This window comes from Balaenoptera ricei, chromosome 12 (genome assembly GCF_028023285.1).
Source record: "Balaenoptera ricei isolate mBalRic1 chromosome 12, mBalRic1.hap2, whole genome shotgun sequence".
Taxonomy (NCBI): domain Eukaryota; kingdom Metazoa; phylum Chordata; class Mammalia; order Artiodactyla; family Balaenopteridae; genus Balaenoptera; species Balaenoptera ricei.
The window spans coordinates 63,553,692-63,572,097 of NC_082650.1; positions in this window are offsets into that span (position 1 = coordinate 63,553,692).

Sequence of the window (18,406 nt, forward strand, 5' to 3'; positions counted from 1 at the left end):
AATTGGGTCAACCCAATTCTGTCTTCTGGGAATTTGCAATTGGGATAGCAATTCAATCTATGTAGGTGTTTAAAATTATAACAAGTATATCCAGAAACTATATTCTTTTATGTGGACTAAGGAATAGAAAACGCTGATTTGCAATCCAGCATGTATAGAAAAGGAGGGAGATAGAAATTAAAAAGTAAGTTGTTTTCAGTATCTTTTCATTTTTTTGGTCCTATGCTTGATGAGACTATGTTGCACTTCTGTCAATGGACTCCTAGCTTGTTTTCTTAGAAATATTCCCCTTTGTCTATCTAAGTTGGCTAAAAATTAGTTTCTATCATGTGTAAATAAAAGTTCTATTTTTTATTTGATTCATGCATTTATTTTTACTCTTTCACTTTTGTTGAGATATAATTGACAAAATTGAAGATATTTAAAGTATACAACACAATGATTTGATATATGTACACACTGTAAAAGGATTTCTGCCATAATGTAAATAAGCATTCTTAAATAAGACACATGTACCTTATTTACAAATTTGAATATGTGACATTTAGCGGGCACTGACAAGTTCTGATATAGATGTTTAGGTCACTTTCACATTTTCATTTTTACTAATGATGCTCCTCCCATGTCCATTATTTAGGTGGATGGGTGAGTCAATTAATGGGAATATTTTAATTTTTATGAAATTGTCCCCCAAAATTCAACTCCTGGATACACTTTCACTAAGACCATTTGAAAGTATCTACCTGCACACCCTACAAACAAGGAAAAAAGTTCATTTTTAATTATTTGCCAATACCATGGGATAAAATGGTATCTCCTTGTCGTATTTATATGACTATATATTTTTTTACATTATAATTATATATTTATTATATAAATGACTATAATGACAAAGAGATGTCATTTTATCTATTATTTTTCTTTAGCTGGTATTTAGGAACACTATAAATTTAAGTGATTAAATTTGTATTATATAGTTTTCTATTTCATAGTCTCTTACAACTAAATATTATTTATGATATCACTAACAATTTTCATATTTTAATTTTTATGTAAGCTTCTATGCCGTTGCTATTTTGCTTTTATGCTTAGGAGACCTTTTCCTTTTTAAGATAATAATAAGGGAATTCTTATTTTTTCTAATAGTTATCTAGATTATCTCCCATTTAGATATATGAGTAACATATTTGTGGTATTTTAAATAAAATGGTGTGATTAAAAAATCAATTTTAACAATATATTTCCAAATTATCTCAGTGCCATTTTTAAATTGGATTGCCTTTTCCTCACTGATTTGAAATGTCATTGCTACTGTGGATTAAATACTTGTATATACTGGAACTTGTTTCTTGATCTTATTGTTCCCTTTTGATCCTAAGTCAGTACCTCATTGTCTTACTATAGAATTGTTGTGTGCCTTGGTATCTCGTAGTACAAATTTGTTTATTTTTTTTCTTATTTTTTCAAAATTCTCTTGATCCATATCAAGCATTTCACCCTAAAAATACTCTTGGTAGTGTTTTAATTAGGACTGAATTATATTTATATATTTTTGAGATTTATGCTCTTCAGCCTACATACATTCTGAATATCTACATCATCTGGTTAATTTTTTTTTATTATTAGAGAGAAACCATTTTTATCCCTAATAATATTTACATTCTCACTTAAAGTTTACTTTGTAGGATTTTATTATAGGTATACTAACTCTTTCTCTCTATATATCTATATCTTGTTATTACCTAAAACTGCCTATACCTTTTTTGTGACTTAGAGTATCTGCAGATAATGCTTTGCTATCCATCTCAGAATTGTCTTCTTTCAATTGGCAAGTTTATTCTCCATTTACATTCATTATTGATACATTTAATTTCATTTCATCCATGATATTTTGATGAATATGCTTCCAAAGTGGTTTTATGTTTTTTGCCAAGGAGTCCAGGTATATTACTGGTCCAAATATATTGGGAGGGGTAACTTTCTTAAGGCATTTCCCTAAGCTTAGGTATTATCAATTCTAAACTCTGATGTTTAGGAGATAAAATGAATTCTCAAGGAAACCTCCCCCTACCCCCCAACCTCCTGGTAATTAGCCAGAGACATATGAATACTTGGGTGCTTAAAGAGAGACACTGCCTTTTCTACCTTTCTACGAAATTGTACTCCTTTCAGGGTGTAGCTTTATGTCAAAGGTCTCAATTCCATATCCCATATTATTGTATACAAAGACTGTACTCTTGTCTGCCTGTGGGAATTACATCTTTTCAATCCACAAATTGCTGAGACAAGCACCCTCTCACACCCCGCAGCTATAAATTATCACTGTCTTTTGACACATGAAGATTTCTCTTTCTTTTCTGTAAATTCAGCTATGTTTTATGTTATTTTAGCAAGAGGGATTTAGAGTATCATGAACTGTCATTCCTAGAATCTGAAGCTTCTTTTGTTTTTGCTTTATAATACTTTTTAAAGTCAAAATGTATATAATACATGACATAAATTATCTCCTGAATGAATGAAACTATCTAAACTTGTATTTTTATATCTGCAATCTAGATGTCTCATTGCTTCCATTCAATTATAAACTCCCTGATTCTGTGGTACAATATTATTTATAAGATGATCAAAAACTAGATTTGCTAGTAGAGAAATGTTTGATGTGACTTTACTTCTTTGAGTTTTGATTAGAGCACTCTTTTAGTCACAACAAAAGAGTTTAGAGGTACAAAATGCTGTATCATAGATATTTGATGCTACTAATAGACAAGCCATGCTTTATGAACTAGATATTTGCTTAGATACTTTTGAAAATCTAGTGATAGCCACTGTTTAAAAGTCCCCAAAGATTTGTTTTCTTCAACAATATTTCTAGTCAGTTAACAGGAATTTTTCACTCTTTACATTAACAATTTTAAAAGCAAAAGAATTGGGATTTCCCTGGTGGCGCAGTGGTTAAGAATCTGCCTGCCAGTGCAGGGGACACGGGTTCGAGCCCTGGTCCTGGAAGATCTCACATGTCGCGGAGCAACTAAGCCCGTGTGCCACAACTACTGAGCCTGCGCTCTAGAGCCGGCGAGCCACAACTACTGAAGCCCATGTGCCTAAAACCCGTGCTCTGCAACAAGAGACGCCACCGCAATGAGAAGCCCGCGCACCGCAACGAAGAGTAGCCCCCGCTCGCTGCAACTAGAGAAAGCCCACGTGCAGCAGCAAAGACCCGACGCAGCCAAAAGTAAATAAATAAATGCATTAAAAAAAAAAAAAAGCAAAAGAATCAAAACTTTCATCCATTTCTTAATCCATCAAAACTGCCCAGGAGGAAAAAAAGCCTTTTAAAGTAGGACATAATAATTTTCACTCAATCCTGCAATAGGAAAAGAACGCAAATTAGACATAAAAAAATCCCTTTCAACTTTTGAGCACAATTTTAAAATGAAAGTTTTATTCTGAATTTGAAATTTGCCAAGGTCTGAGGCTGAGTTTCAGATACCCACTTCCCTTCTTGGCAGTATATAATTTGGAAATCAGAAGTCTGCACATTCGAGATATTTCCAGGCTCAGAGTGTCAAAAAGACAAGATGGCATATGGTGCAGTAAAAGGGATTTCTCACATTCAGGAACACATTTCAGCTTCCAAAACATAAAAAATAAATAAGTGCTTTTTCAAATTCATAAAAGAAATAATAAGAATTTTGCCCAAATATTATAGACATATCAAAGTTAAGCAGCAAGATGTTTGAGTCTGTCACTTCCTGCAAGCTTTCCACTAAATGGATAAGTTCAAATTTCAGGATTGTTATATTAACTTTGGCATAAAAATGCTTCCTTCTTTGGCAAAGATGACAGTATTCCCCCTCAAAGAAAAATTATAGTCTAATTAAAGTATACAATTTGATGTTTTTATACCAACGTTTTCCTGGGGAGTTTCTTCAGTATTCCACTTGCTAATTTTAAGTTCAGTGGATCAGAGTGTGAAGGGAATTGACTCGGTGGAGACAATCAAGATAATTTATTCTGTTTATTTACCTTGCTCAGTTTTTTTATTCTGATTGATTGTTATAAAGACAGAAGTTGATACATTCTAGAGTCTTACTACTCTAGTTCTTTTATTTATTGGTTTTGTAAGCATGTTGATAAATGCTATCACTTCAAGTGTTGCAGAATAAATAAGTAGTTACAAATTAAATCAATCAACTTTGTTACCTCTTTCTGATCAAATATTTATTAGCAGAGGAAATAATATTTACTAAAGAGTAGAAGATTGAGCATGCTTATCAATTTCCACTACTTATTATTATGTATTATCAATTATTTCATTAGTGTACTTAAAAAATATTTTCTTCCTAATTGCAAAATAACTTATTTGACAACAGTGCTGGACTGATTTGGGGGGATTATGCAGAGGAATCCTGCAACTTTAACAAGAAAGTTTTATGAAGTTGCCCATATGAATCGTTGTTCATTATTTAGATTTATACATGGGATATCTTTGTGCGACAGTTTCTTTAGAATATGAGGGCAAGTCTAAACACATTTGGGGAACGACAAAGTTATCAAAGAAAGTAGTATATTGTAAAAAATCATTTTATAAAGCAGTTTTCCAAACTGTCAGATTATAGAAAGCATCTGTACCTGGGTAGAAGATAATTTTTTCCACATTTATTTGAAGGTAATAAGAAATAAACTGTTAACTTTTAAAATGTCTCACTTTTCTAAGCTATAAAATATGGAATTTGAGTCCCAAAGTGGCTCCTAATCTTAAGGCACTAATACTCTAGATTCTGAATTGTTCATAGGCTTTGTTAAAGACAAAAATCTATTCATCACCACCTCCAAATTTGTGTATGAGGGGAGAGAAAGGTAAAATAAATGTGTAGGTCTGGATAATAAAGCTTTAGTCACTTAATCCATGTGGGCTTCACATTTTATTCGCAAGAATCATTTATTATTGCTATCATAAGCTAAATTTTAACACCCTGAGCTCTGAAAAGATGCTTGCTAACACAAGTTATACATTCTTTTAGAATTAGTATGGCATGTATGTTAGATAATTTTTTTGTAGGAATCACCCCCAGTCATTATTTCCCTCAGTTCTGAGTAGACAAAATATGTCTAACTTACATTTGAGATCATAATTTGGCCCATCAACTAGAAATAGAGAAAATCAAATCTTCATTAGTACGTGTAACATTGAGTTACCAAATATCTAACACTACTCTCCAAGCTTACTGTACCCCTTCTATGATGATTTTTATGCCTAACTTTATATTTAAGTTTTCACAAGTAACAGACCAGAAAAATATATGCTTCACTTTTATATTCAGGTTACATGTTATTAATAGACTCTTCCTCATAAAAGCCCACTGTTCCCTGATGATATCTGGCAAAACAGATTGAGGTGTTTGAAAAATCATCCGCCTATGTGAATACTTAACTAGTCTCAATTTCAGAATAACTTACCACTGTTTAAAATTCAGGAGTTTATACCATGAAAATATCTAGAGTTATCCATGGAGTGAGGTATACTTATAGCCCTTATTACCACCCAGGCTATTCAAGATTTTTTTTTTTTTTTTTAACTGCAGTTGTTTGTTTTTGTCCACACTCAATGTAATGTCAGTTGCTGAGGGTAGAGGTTTTGTCACTTATGTTCTCACCTGTTTCACCATGTCTAGGACACTTCCTGGAATATCACTGGTGTTCTCTAAATGTTAATTGAGTTAATAAAGAATAAAGTTTTTATGCATATGAGCAACTAGCTATCTGAAAGTTTGATTCAGTTAACTCTATCAATGTTTGAAGGTGCCCTTTCAGTTGTGCCTTAACCAACATTTGGTAATGTACCTCTCTGCCCCCAAACACGTACACATTCTTTGTCTGTCTGTCTGTCTGTCTGTCTGTCTATCTATCTATCTATCTATCATCCCCACAAAGCTAATAGGAATAAAGTAATGGAATGATATAAGATTAGGACACTTTCATTGCATACTTTGGATTTCATTACAGTACTCTGGATGAGTGGGGCCTTGAGTAAAGAGTTGCTGAAGTCTGAAAGAAAAGAAACACAGGAAGGGAGCAAAGACAAACATAGAAGAGAGAGGTAGAGGACAATAGTGAACAACAATAAAAATTAGATTTGGGGAAGCTATTTTAGCCAAGAACTGAGAAGGACATTGGAATATCACATTTGCCCCACATCACTGATGACATTTTGCACCTTTTCTGCAGTGTGCTCTGAGAACTAGCACAACAAAAGGGAACTTCATTTTCACAACATGTGTCTGGGGGTAGAGAAAGCAGAAGATCACAAATAAGACACCATGATTAAGTCGGGGTAGTGAGATAACGGATTATGGTTTTAAACGAATTATCTCATTCAATTCTCACCAGAACTCTTTGAATTAGCTTCTGTTATTAGTATGTAAGTACCTGTCCTAGGACTCAAAGCAAGAGCCTAAACTTTTAAGTTCTAAGTTATTCTAAATTCATGAAACATCCATTCCTTTTATTTTTAGACTAACATATTCTCTCTCTTCTCTTCCATCCTCTATGTCTCTCTTTTTCTATCCTTATCTATCTATCCATCCATCCATCCATATATACATCCTAAGTGAGTAATTCATGGACTCATGAAGAAAGTGTGCAAAAAAATCAAAAGTTATGCTTACTCTAAATCTCAGCACCTGAGGGAATTCCCTGGCAGTCTAGTGGTTTGCACTCAGTGCTTTTACTGCCGTGGGCCTGGGTTCAATCCCTGGTCAGGGAACTAAGCTCCCACAGCTGGTGTGGTGTGGCAATCAATCAATCAATCAATATAAATAAATAAATAAAAATAAATAAATAAATAAAATATAAATAAATAAATAAAATATAAATAAATAAATAAAAATAAATAAATAAATCTGAGCACTTGTGCTTCATTTAAATAAAATGTTATTTGTTTATAGTGGATACTATGATTGATACCCACTATTAATTTGCCCTTAGATGATTAGCCTACGTCAATTATGGTAGCTTAAATCCATCATCTTTACCAGTGATTGATTTCCAGTTTGAGAGAATTTAAACTATTAGGGCCAATAAGAGACCAAGGGAAAAAGAATTCTCCAGGATTTTGGTAAAAGTAAACAAGTAGCTCTCACTCCTACTCCATTAAAACAAAGATACTTCCCTCTTTATTGCTAAAAACTAACATTGGGTGAAGTCAACACTTGTCTAGCAAAGGAAATATACAAGAGATTGAGATACAAATATAGATGTAGCAATAGAGATGAGAGAGACAGAGAGAGAGCTAGCTTGGAACTGGCATTTAAAAGTCACTCAATAAAGGCTAAACATAGTAAATGATGATTAGGATGATCCATTGGGTTAGGGGATAGTCTCTTCCCTGACACAGAATGCTTAGTGAGAGGGGCATGGGTCCCTGTGGAAGCAACATTTAACTGGGAATAAACCCATTACAAATTTTAGACATTAAGATTGAATTTTAAACTAAAAGTGTTTGAATGACTATTGGGTTATACTGGGATATTATTATTGGCAAGTCTCTCACTATTCAATGCTTTTGAGACTCAATAAAACAACATTGGTAGCAGTTACTACAATAAAATAAAATGAAATAAATATCTCATATTATACATAACTGAGTTGTGACTACTTACCACATCTTGTAACAATTTCAAATATAAATCATTATTCATATTTCTAATGATATGTACCCTCAGTTATTTATCAGTTGATTTCCATACATCTAAAATTACTACTGGTTGCAGAACAAATTTATATTAAAGGATCACAAACTTAGTGAAATTTTAGGGCAAAGGTTATTTAGTACTGCATTTACAATGCGTAAATTACTGCTAAATTGAATGGTTGAATACTTTTTAATCAAAGGAAGAAGTATTATAAGTCATTTACCTGGTACCACAATGGGCAAAAAATAGATCTAAATGGACTTTGATTAATTTAGTCATAATTTAATCATAGTTTCATTCTTCAACAGAATATCAAGCAAAAAATGAAGTTTAGCTTGTCATACAAGGATCAATGGATCCTGCCTATTGCCTGATCTCACATATTTCCTTCACAAATTCTTTGTTCTAAAAAAGCAAAGTTTCAGAATTATTTTTTTCTTTGGGTTAATTTTCCTTTCTTTCTTTCTTTTTTTTTTTTTTTTCTTACTCTCTTATCGCATCTTCTTATAAACATTTCCTCCTTCCTAGGCTGATTAGGTGCCATTCATATATGTCTCTATAGCATCCAGTGCCTTCCATTATAATAGATTTTATCATGCTGCCCTGTACTACTGTGGTTTTCCCACTAAAATGCAAGCTGCTTGATGACAGAATTCTGTTAAATTCTTCATCCCTAACACATCTCACAGGGCCTAGCATATGGTACAAACTCAGTAAATATTTGTTGAGTGACTGTGTAAATAAAGTTAGACACCAATAAATGCCCTATGTATCAATAAAGAGAACTAAAGCCATAATTTTAATTTTGGTTCCATATATTTTGTTGTTATTAAATAAGCTTCAAAAATATTATTTTGAACTTCCTAAGTAGAATAAACACTATACTTAAACAATTATAGAGTGACAATTATATTCCTAAAGTTTATATTTAAAATAATATTTCATAAAAATATGTCAATGCCTGAAAATGTTAGAGCAGATCTGATTCTCTCATTCCATAATTTTAAAATGGAGAAAAAGACATCATTGTCTACTTAATCAAAGAATATAGCTGAGAAATATACATGGAAAAGCAGACATCTAAAAAGCAATATATAAGCAGAACTGTTGTATACATTAAGGAATTAATCACTGTTTACTTCAACAAACAGAAAAAATTCTTTGTAGCTACCAGGACAGAAGGAAGAACTAAAGGATCAAGCTTATGCACAGTAACCATAAAAGCTGAAATACATGCATCATCTCTCTTAGACATTGCCATTGGATGATTCAATCCAAATTACCGCTGGGTCTGTACTCATGATTAACATTCTTGGGAAAGGAAAGTTGACTTGTCTACCTCTGAAGTTAGGAGAAATGTGGTTTTGTGATTGACAAACCAAAATCAAGTGGCTTGCTGTGTATGTTTGCTGGGGAGAAGGAATAATTTCCCTAAAGTTCACAGATCAGACCAAAAACAAAAGAGTCAAAACCAAAACCAGACTATATCCACCATATTCATTTAAACTCTTACACTTTGTATATGTCTTTTTTTTTTTTAAATCCTGTAGCAAAAGAAGAAAGCAATTGGTATAAATAGTCCATAGAGTTAACTGTTGGATTGATATTTCAAAGGTAGACTATGCATTGAAGATTTTTACTCATTTTTCAATTAAAATTAGCTAATCTCCAGGAAAGTTATCTTTCTCTTATAACAGTCTACCAGAAGAATCAAAAACATAGAAACATTATTTCTATTTCAACAGATAGAATTTGCTATTATAAAAGATTGGTTACAAATATGTTTGGAAGATTAAAAACAAAAAAGAATTCTTGAAATAACAAAGTAGTAATAACTGCAGGAAGGGGACAATACCCATTCAGTTGGAGAAACAAAGGGGAGGTTAGAATCCAGAATCTTAGAGGAGGGTGGCCTCCTAGACTCAGATTGGAGGCAGGTTCTACCAGGCAGTGAGAGTTGACTGAAGCTGGTTCTGGGCACACCTGATGAAGCAAGGGTGAAGGGACATTACTGTGCTGGGAAGGCCAATGAGCACAAGGGAAAGTCTCTTCTGTTTCCTTACTATACATTCTCCCTCATATGTCTCTCTTGATGAAAAAAAAACTGAAGCCCCAGCTTACAAAAAAGAGGGTAGAAGAGTGAGAGACGAGAGTGTTGAAGCTGAGAGACAGTAGCTTCATAACCAGTACACATATCATCACATGTTGTGAAACTGCTATGTTTTCTACATTAGGCCTTACTTTAGTGGCATTTTAATTTGATATTGTTAATTACATGTTACTTTGTGTAATACTGTTAGTATACACAGAATGCCAGTAATGTTTATGTGAATTTAGTCTTTGTTTTGGTTAAAAAGTTATCTAGAGCATTCCTAACTTTTTGACTAGGTGATAGTTTCATAACAAATTCATGTTTCTTTGGCTCTAGTAAATAAAGCCAACATTATACATTTTGTTGCCTTTTTAAAAAATCTTCCATTAAGATGGAGGATACTATCTGTAGGCCTGCCATGCCAGATGTGGCCCATTAGTCACAGGAAAAAATAGAAAGAAGTGTGTGGAATGGATCAGCTCAAATTCATCATGACCACTAAAAAACAACACAAAGCAAATATCCTATTAGTGATGTGTCAAGAGCTCGATCATTGTGAGTGAAGGATGGCATCTTAATGAATATATATATATAAAGGCTGTTCTCAAATTCACATATTTCAAATTAACAGCAATCAGTCAATTACATGCATGATGTTGACTTGCTTCACTATTGCCATTGACAAGGCTGGAATCATACAAATGAAACTGAGGCAGATTTATGATGGATTTGGAGTAGATTCCTAATGTAAATCATAGCAAATAATTTATCTTTCTGATACACAGAGCCATGCTTTACTCAAAATAACCAACTCTAAAATAGGCACAAATAATGACTAAGCAGATACAGATGTGAACAAACAAACAAACAACAAGAGCAAAAGCAAAAACCCTAAGCTCAATAAAATGGGAAGGCATTGAACAGGAAATCTTGTCCTTTAACCCATCATTATATAACGGATTTTTCTAAAGTAAGGTGATACATTTTCTGAAGTCAATTGTAAAAAGTGACTCCAAAAAATACAAGAAACAATGGTAGCACTGCTAGAAAAAATAACAGTTACAGGAACTTATACAACCTAAATGCAAAAATGGCAAATAACCTAATCAAAAAATGAGCAAAGGGCTTAAACAGCTTTAAAAAAAAAAAAAAAACATACCAATATCCAACAGGTACATAAAAAGGTGCTCCACATCACTAATCATCAGGCAAATGCAAATGGAAACCACAGTGAGGTATCAATTCATATCTGTTCGGAAGTCTATTCTCATAAAGACAAGAGATACACAGATGCTGGTGAAGATGTTGAAAAAAGTGAAACTTTGTGCACTATTGGTGGAAAGGTAAACTAGTACAGCCATTATGGAAAACAGTATGGAGGTTCCTGGAGAAACTAAAAATAGAACTTCCATATGATCTAGAAATCCCACTTCTGGGTATAAATCCAAGGGAAACAAAACCACTATCTTGAAGATATATCTGTACTCCCATGATTATTGCAGCGCTATTCAGAATAACCAAGGTATGGAAACAACCTAAGTGTCTGTTGATAGATGAACTGGTAAAGAAAATATGATATATATATACACACATATATATATATATGTGTGTGTGTGTGTGTATATATATATATATATATATATATATATATATATATATACACACACACACACACACACACACACTCAATGGAATATTATTCAGCTTTAAAAAAAGAAAGTCTTGCCATTACAGACAAACACGCATGAAACTGGAGGATACTATGCTAAGTGAAATTCACTTACATGTGAATATATGTGAATATAAATACACATATTTTTAATGTGATCAATTCAATAGAGAAGATCAATTTCAAAGTATGTTTTATTTGGTTAAAAAACTATAGTGTTTTAAATATAGTCATGTGCGGATTGCAAATATCCTTATAAAATGTTTAAAGTCTTTGATAAAAGGTAAAATTAATGTTCTAGATATCACTATAGTTACCTCATGTCTTTGAGGTGAGACATAATTAATTATATTAATGATGTCTGTGTTACTATAAAGCAAAATTTAGCAGTTGTGGTTTAGCAGGGATATACTTTATAAATTCTGTTTTTTAACTCCATTCGGCAAAGTAGATATTTAAATTTGTCTACCATTTTGGAAAATCTTTGGAGTGTTCTGATTATGAGAAGCAAAATAAGTGGTTAACTTTCAAAAGATGAAACATACAACTGAATAATCAAGTTGTGCTTCCTCAAGTGGCATAGAATTTTTCACTGTGGGCTTTTTGTACAGCTGGTTTTATGTGTTGCCTATCAGAAGGAAAGAGAGAGATTCCTTTGGGCTTGGATTGTTTGCTTCCAATGGACCACAGTGACCTCTTTTTAATAGTATTATTTAATATTAATTAGTATTTTAACTTAATTAATATTAATTATATTTTTGGTTGGGTTCCTGCATTTTGTGAAGATTATGAGTTTGGAAATGACCTCAGCTCATGATACAGTTGTATGATTTCTAATCCTCACCCTCACCATCTCCTGTAAGTATGGGCTCTGAGTAGACAGCAACCCATCTAATGGCTTCTGAAGGCAGAAAGATGGAGATTTTCTAAACATAGTTTCATTTACTGGCAGTTTTTCAAGTAGCTGTATTTTGTTCAGAAGCTCAATTACAGAATGGTAACTCTAATTTGGTCCAAGTCTCTGCCTTTTGTTCCCACATACACTAAAGACCTCATTCCAACCACTAGATTTTCATTTGACACCCCTCATTCACGGTTCCTGATTGATGGCCTCTGCTCTACCTTGATGTCTCCTCTGTTTTGTTACTTGGAGATTTCACTTTCTTCTTGTGTTTTTTTAAACTTCTGTTAACTGCTTATATTTTTATTATTTTATCTGAGATTTATATTTGGTATTACAAATGGTAGGAAATGGTGATGCATATTCTTACCAGTTTAGTCCACTATATGAAAAAAGATGCTGTACGTTGAAGGCACATATGAAATGGCAGTTGGCGTTACTGAAATAAAAACTCTCAAAGATAAAAGAATGGCCTATTTGTTTCAAAGGCCCAGAACAACCAACACTTTGCCTGCTAATGTTTGTGTGTGCTACTGGGTATTTTGCCACTCTGCAGGAAAGAAAAACAAAACTAAAGTAAACTAATCTATACAAATTTGCTATTTAGAAAACAATTAGTTCTATAATTCATTTAAAAGCCATTTAGTTCAATGCACACATTATTTTGCTTGCCAAAAATCTATCAGGAGTTGTCTAGAAATTTGGGGTATGCAAAAATACAACATAGACACACTGATCTCCTGAAGTTTAAATCATATCAAGGAAACAGATCCAAGCACACCAGCCATATTACTAGGTATAAGATGAAAGAAACTGAAGTACAAATCTGAAACTATCAATCAGATCAAGTGGGGGTCAAAAATGAAATTTCTAAGCCTTTTGATGACCCCATGATTTTTGCGTCTCCTTAGCCCTCGCTATTATAGTGATCACAGGAAATGAGGAAAATGAAAGTGAAATATGTCTAGTGCAATTCTTTAGATATTAATGGGCATGGAAAGTTGGTTGGTTAGGAATAAAAACACATAATCAGAATAGTTAACATTTTGCAGCGTGTTTACTATATGAGAGGTAGTTCCCTAAAAATCATATTTTTGAATTAGTGCATTTTAAATAAGCTATCTATTTGCTATATTGTGCTATGGAATACATGCAACTCTATTTTTTCTGTTTATAAATATAGATGTATCTTTAAATCTGTTTTCTCATAAATATGATTACCAGATTATTTAACCAAAGAAATTTTCATTGAGTTTTAATAGATAAAAGGACCCTAGAAATACAGTGTCAGGAAATTGGTTCAAGATGGTGGAGTAGAAGGATGTGCACTCACACCCTCTTGCAAGAGCACCGTAATCACAGCTAACTGCTGAACAATCACTGACATGAAGACATCGGAACTCACCAAAAATGATACCCCACGTCCAAAGACAAAGGAGAAGCCAAAATGAGACAGGAAGAGGGGTGCAATCACAACAAAATCAAACCCCATAACTGCTAGGTGGGTGATTTACAAACTGGAGAATAATTATACCACAGAAGTCCACCCACTGGAGCGAAGGTTCTGAGCTCCACATCAGGTTTCCCAACCCGGGGGTCTGGCAATGGGAGGAGGAATCCCCAGAGAATCAGACTTTGAAGGCTAGCGGGACATTTGATTGCAGGACTTCAACAGGTCTGGGGGAAACAGAGACTCCACTCTCAGAGGGCACACACAAAGTAGTGTGCACATCAGGACCCAGGGGGAAGGAGCAGTGACCCCATAGAAGACTGAACCAGACCTACCTGCTAGGGTTGGAGGGTCTCGTGCAGAGGTGGGGGGAAGCTGTGGCTCACCGCGGGGACAAGGACACTGGCAGCAGAAGTTCTAGGAAGTACTCTATGGCAAACGCCCTCCCAGAGTCCACCATTAGCCCCCACAAAAGGACCTGTAGGCTCCAGTGCTGGGTCACCTAAGGCCAAACAACCAACAGGGAGGGAATTCAGCGCCACCCATCAGCAGACAGGTGAATTAAAGTTTGACTGAACTCTGCCCAACAGAGCAACACCCAGCTCTACCTACCACCAGCTCCTCCCATCAGGAAGCTTGCACAAGCCTCTTAGATAGCCTCATGCACCAGAGGGCATACAGCAGAAGCAAGAAGAACTACAATCCTGCAGCCTGTGGAATGAAAACTACATTCACAGAAACATAGACAAAATGAAAAGGCAGAGAACTACATACCAGATGAAGGAAAAAGATAAAACCCCAGAAAAACAACTAAATGAAGTGGAGATAGGCAACCTTCCAGAAAAAGAATTAAGAATAATGATAATGAAGATGATCCGGGACCTCAGAAAAACAATGGAGGCAAAGATCGACAAGATACAAGAAATGTTTAACAAAGACCTAGGAGAATTAAAGAACAAACAAACAGAGATGAACAATACAATAACTGAAATGAAAAATACACTAGAAGGAATCAATAGCAGAATAACTAAGGCAGAAGAACGGATAAGTGACCTGGAAGACAGAATGGTGGAATTCACTGCTGCAGAACAGAATAAAGGACAAAGAATGAAAAGAAATGAAGACAGTATAAGAGACCTCTGGGACAACACTAAATGTGCAAACATTCTCATTATAGGGGTCCCAGAAAGATAAGAGAGAGAGAGAGGACACAAGAAAATATTTGAAGAGATTATAGTCGAAAACTTCCCTAACATGGGAAAGGAAATATCCACCAAAGTGCAGGAAGCACAGAGAGTCCCAGGCAGGATAAAACCAAGGAGAAACATAGTAATCAAATTGACAAAAATTAAAGACAAAGAAAAATTATTAAAAGCAACAAGAGAAAAATGACAAACAATATACAAGGGAACTCCCATAAGGTTAACAGCTAATTTCTCAACAGAAACTCCAAAAGCCAGAAGGGAGTGGCAAGATATATTTCAAGTGATGAAAGGGAAGAACCTACAACCAAGATTACTCTAACCAGCAAGGAACTCATTCAGATTAGCCAGAGAAATCAAAAGCTTTACAGTCAAGCAAAACTAAGAGAATTCAGCACCACCAAACCAGCTCTACAACAAATGCTAAAGGATCTTCTCTAAGATCTTCTCACAAGAGAAGAAAAGAACCTACAAAAACAAACCCAAAACAATTCAGAAAATGGTAATAGGAACATACATATCAATAATTACCTTAAATGTGAATGGAATAAATGCTCCAACGAAAAGACACGGACTCGTTGAATGGATACAAAGAAAAGACCCATACATTTGCTGTCTACAAAAGACACACTTCAGACCTAGGGACACATACAGACTGAAAGGGAGGGGATGGAAAAAGATATTCCATGCAAATGGAAATCAAAAGAAAGATGGAGTAGCAATACACATATCAGATAAAATAAACTATAAAATAAAGAATGTTACAAGAGACAAGGAAGGACACTACATAATGATCAAGGCATCAATCCAAGCGGACGATATAACAATTATTAATATCTATGAACCCAACATAGGAGCACCTCAATACATAAGGCAACTGCTAACAGCTCTAAAAGAGGAAATCGACAGTAACACATAATAGTGGGGGACTTTAACACCTCACTTACACCAATGGACAGATGATCCAGACAGAAAATTAATAAGGAAACACAAGCTTTAAATGACACAACAGACCAGATAGATTTAATTGATATTTAGAGGACATTCCATCCAAAAACAGCAGATTTCACTTTCTTCTCAAGTGCACATGGAACGTTCTCCAGGATAGATCACATCTTGGGTCACAATCAAGCCTCAGTAAATTTAAGAAAATTGAAATCATATCAAGCATCTTTTCTGACCACAACACTATGAGATTAGAAATAAATTACAGGGAAAAAAACGTGAAAAACACAAACACATGGAGTCTAAACAATATGTTATTAAATAACCAAGAGATCACTGAAGAAATCAAAGAGGAAATCAAAAAATACCTAGAGACAAATGACAATGAAAACATGAGCATACAAAACCTATGGGATGCAGCAAAAGCAGTTCTAAGAAGGAAGTGTATAGCAATACAATCCTATCTCAAGAAACAAGAAACATCTTAAAGTAACAACCTAACCTTACACCTAAAGGAACTAGAGAAAGAAAAACAAAGAAAACCCAAAGTTGGTAGAAGGAAAGAAATCATAAAGATCAGAGCAGAAATAAATGAAATAGAAACAAAGAAAACAATAGCAAAGATCAATAAAACTAAAAGCTGGTTCTTTGAGAAGATAAACAAAACTGATAAAACTTCACTCAGACTCATCAAGGAAAAGAGGGAGAGGACTCAAACCAATAAACTTAGAAATGAAGAAGGAGAAGTTAAAATGGACACCACAGAAATACATAGCATCATAAGAGACTACTACAAACAACTCTATGCCAGTAAAATGGACAACCTGGAAGAAATGGACAAATTCTTAGAAAAGTATAACCTTCCAAGACTGAACCAGGAAGAAATAGAAAATACGAAGAGACCAATCACAAGTAAAGAAATTGGAGTTGTGATTGAAAATCTTTCAACAAACAAAAGTCTAGGACCAGATGACTTCACAGGTGAATTCTACCAAACATTTAGAGAAGAGCTAACACCCAACCTTCTCAAACTCTCCCAAAAAATTGCAAAGGAACACTCCCAATCTCATTCTACGAGGCCACCCTTATACCAAAGCATACAAAGACACTACAAAAAGAAAGAAAATTACAGACCAATATCACTCATGAATATAGATGCAAAAATCCTCAACAAAATACTGGGAAACTGAATCCAACAACACATTAAAGGGATCATACACCATGATCAAGTGGGATTTATCCCAGGGATGCAAGGATTCTTCAATATATACAAATCAATCAATGTGATACACCATATTAACGAAATGAAGTATAAAAACCATATGATAATCTCAATAGATGCAGAAAAACCTTTGGTCAAAATTCAAAACCCATTTATCATAAAAACTCTCCAGAAAGTGGGCATAGAGGGAACCTACCTCAACATAATAAAGGCCATATACAACAAACCCACAGCAAACATCATTCTCAATGGTGAAAAAATGAAAGCATTTCCTCTAAGATCAGGAAGAAGACAAGGATGTCCACTCTCACCACTATAATTCAACAGAGTTTTGGAAGTCCTAGCCATGGCAATCAGAGAAGAAAAAGAAATAAAAGGGATACAAACTGGAAAAGAAGTAAAACTGTCATTGTTTGCAGATGATATGATACTATACATAGAGAATCCTAAACATGTCACCAGAAAACTACTAGAGCTAATCAATGAATTTGGTAAAGTAGCAGGATACAAAATTAATGCACAGAAATCTCTTGCATTCTTATACACTAACAAGGAAAGATCAGAAAGAGAAATTATGGAAACAATCCCATTCACCATTGCAACAAAAAGAATAAAATACCTAGGAATAAACCTACCTAAGGAGGTCAAAGACCGGTACTCAGAAGACTATAAGACACTGATGAAAGAAATCAAAGATGATACGAACAGATGAAGAGATATACCATGTTCTTGGATTGGAAGAATTAATACTGTGAAAATAACTATATTACCCAAAGCAATCTACAGATTCAATGCAATCCATATCAAATTACCAAAGGCATATTTTACAGAACTAGAACAAAAGATCTTAAAATTTGTATGGAGACACAAAAGACCCCAAATAGCCAAAGCAATCTTGAGGGAAAAAAATGGAGCTGGAGGAATCAGACTCTCTGACTTCAGACTATAACACAAAGCTACAGTATTCAAGACATTATGGGGGGGGGGACCTTCAAGATGGCAGAGGAGTAAGACGTGGAGATCACCTTCTTCCCCACAAATATATTAAAAATAAATCTACATGTGGAACAATTCCTACAGAACACCTACTGAACGCTGTAAGAAGACCTCAGACTTCCCAAAAAGCAAGAAACTCCCAATGTACCTGGGTAAGGCAAAAGAAAAAGGGAAAAACAGAGACAAAAGAATAGGGATGGGACCTGCACCTCTGGGAGGGAGCTGTGAAGGAGGA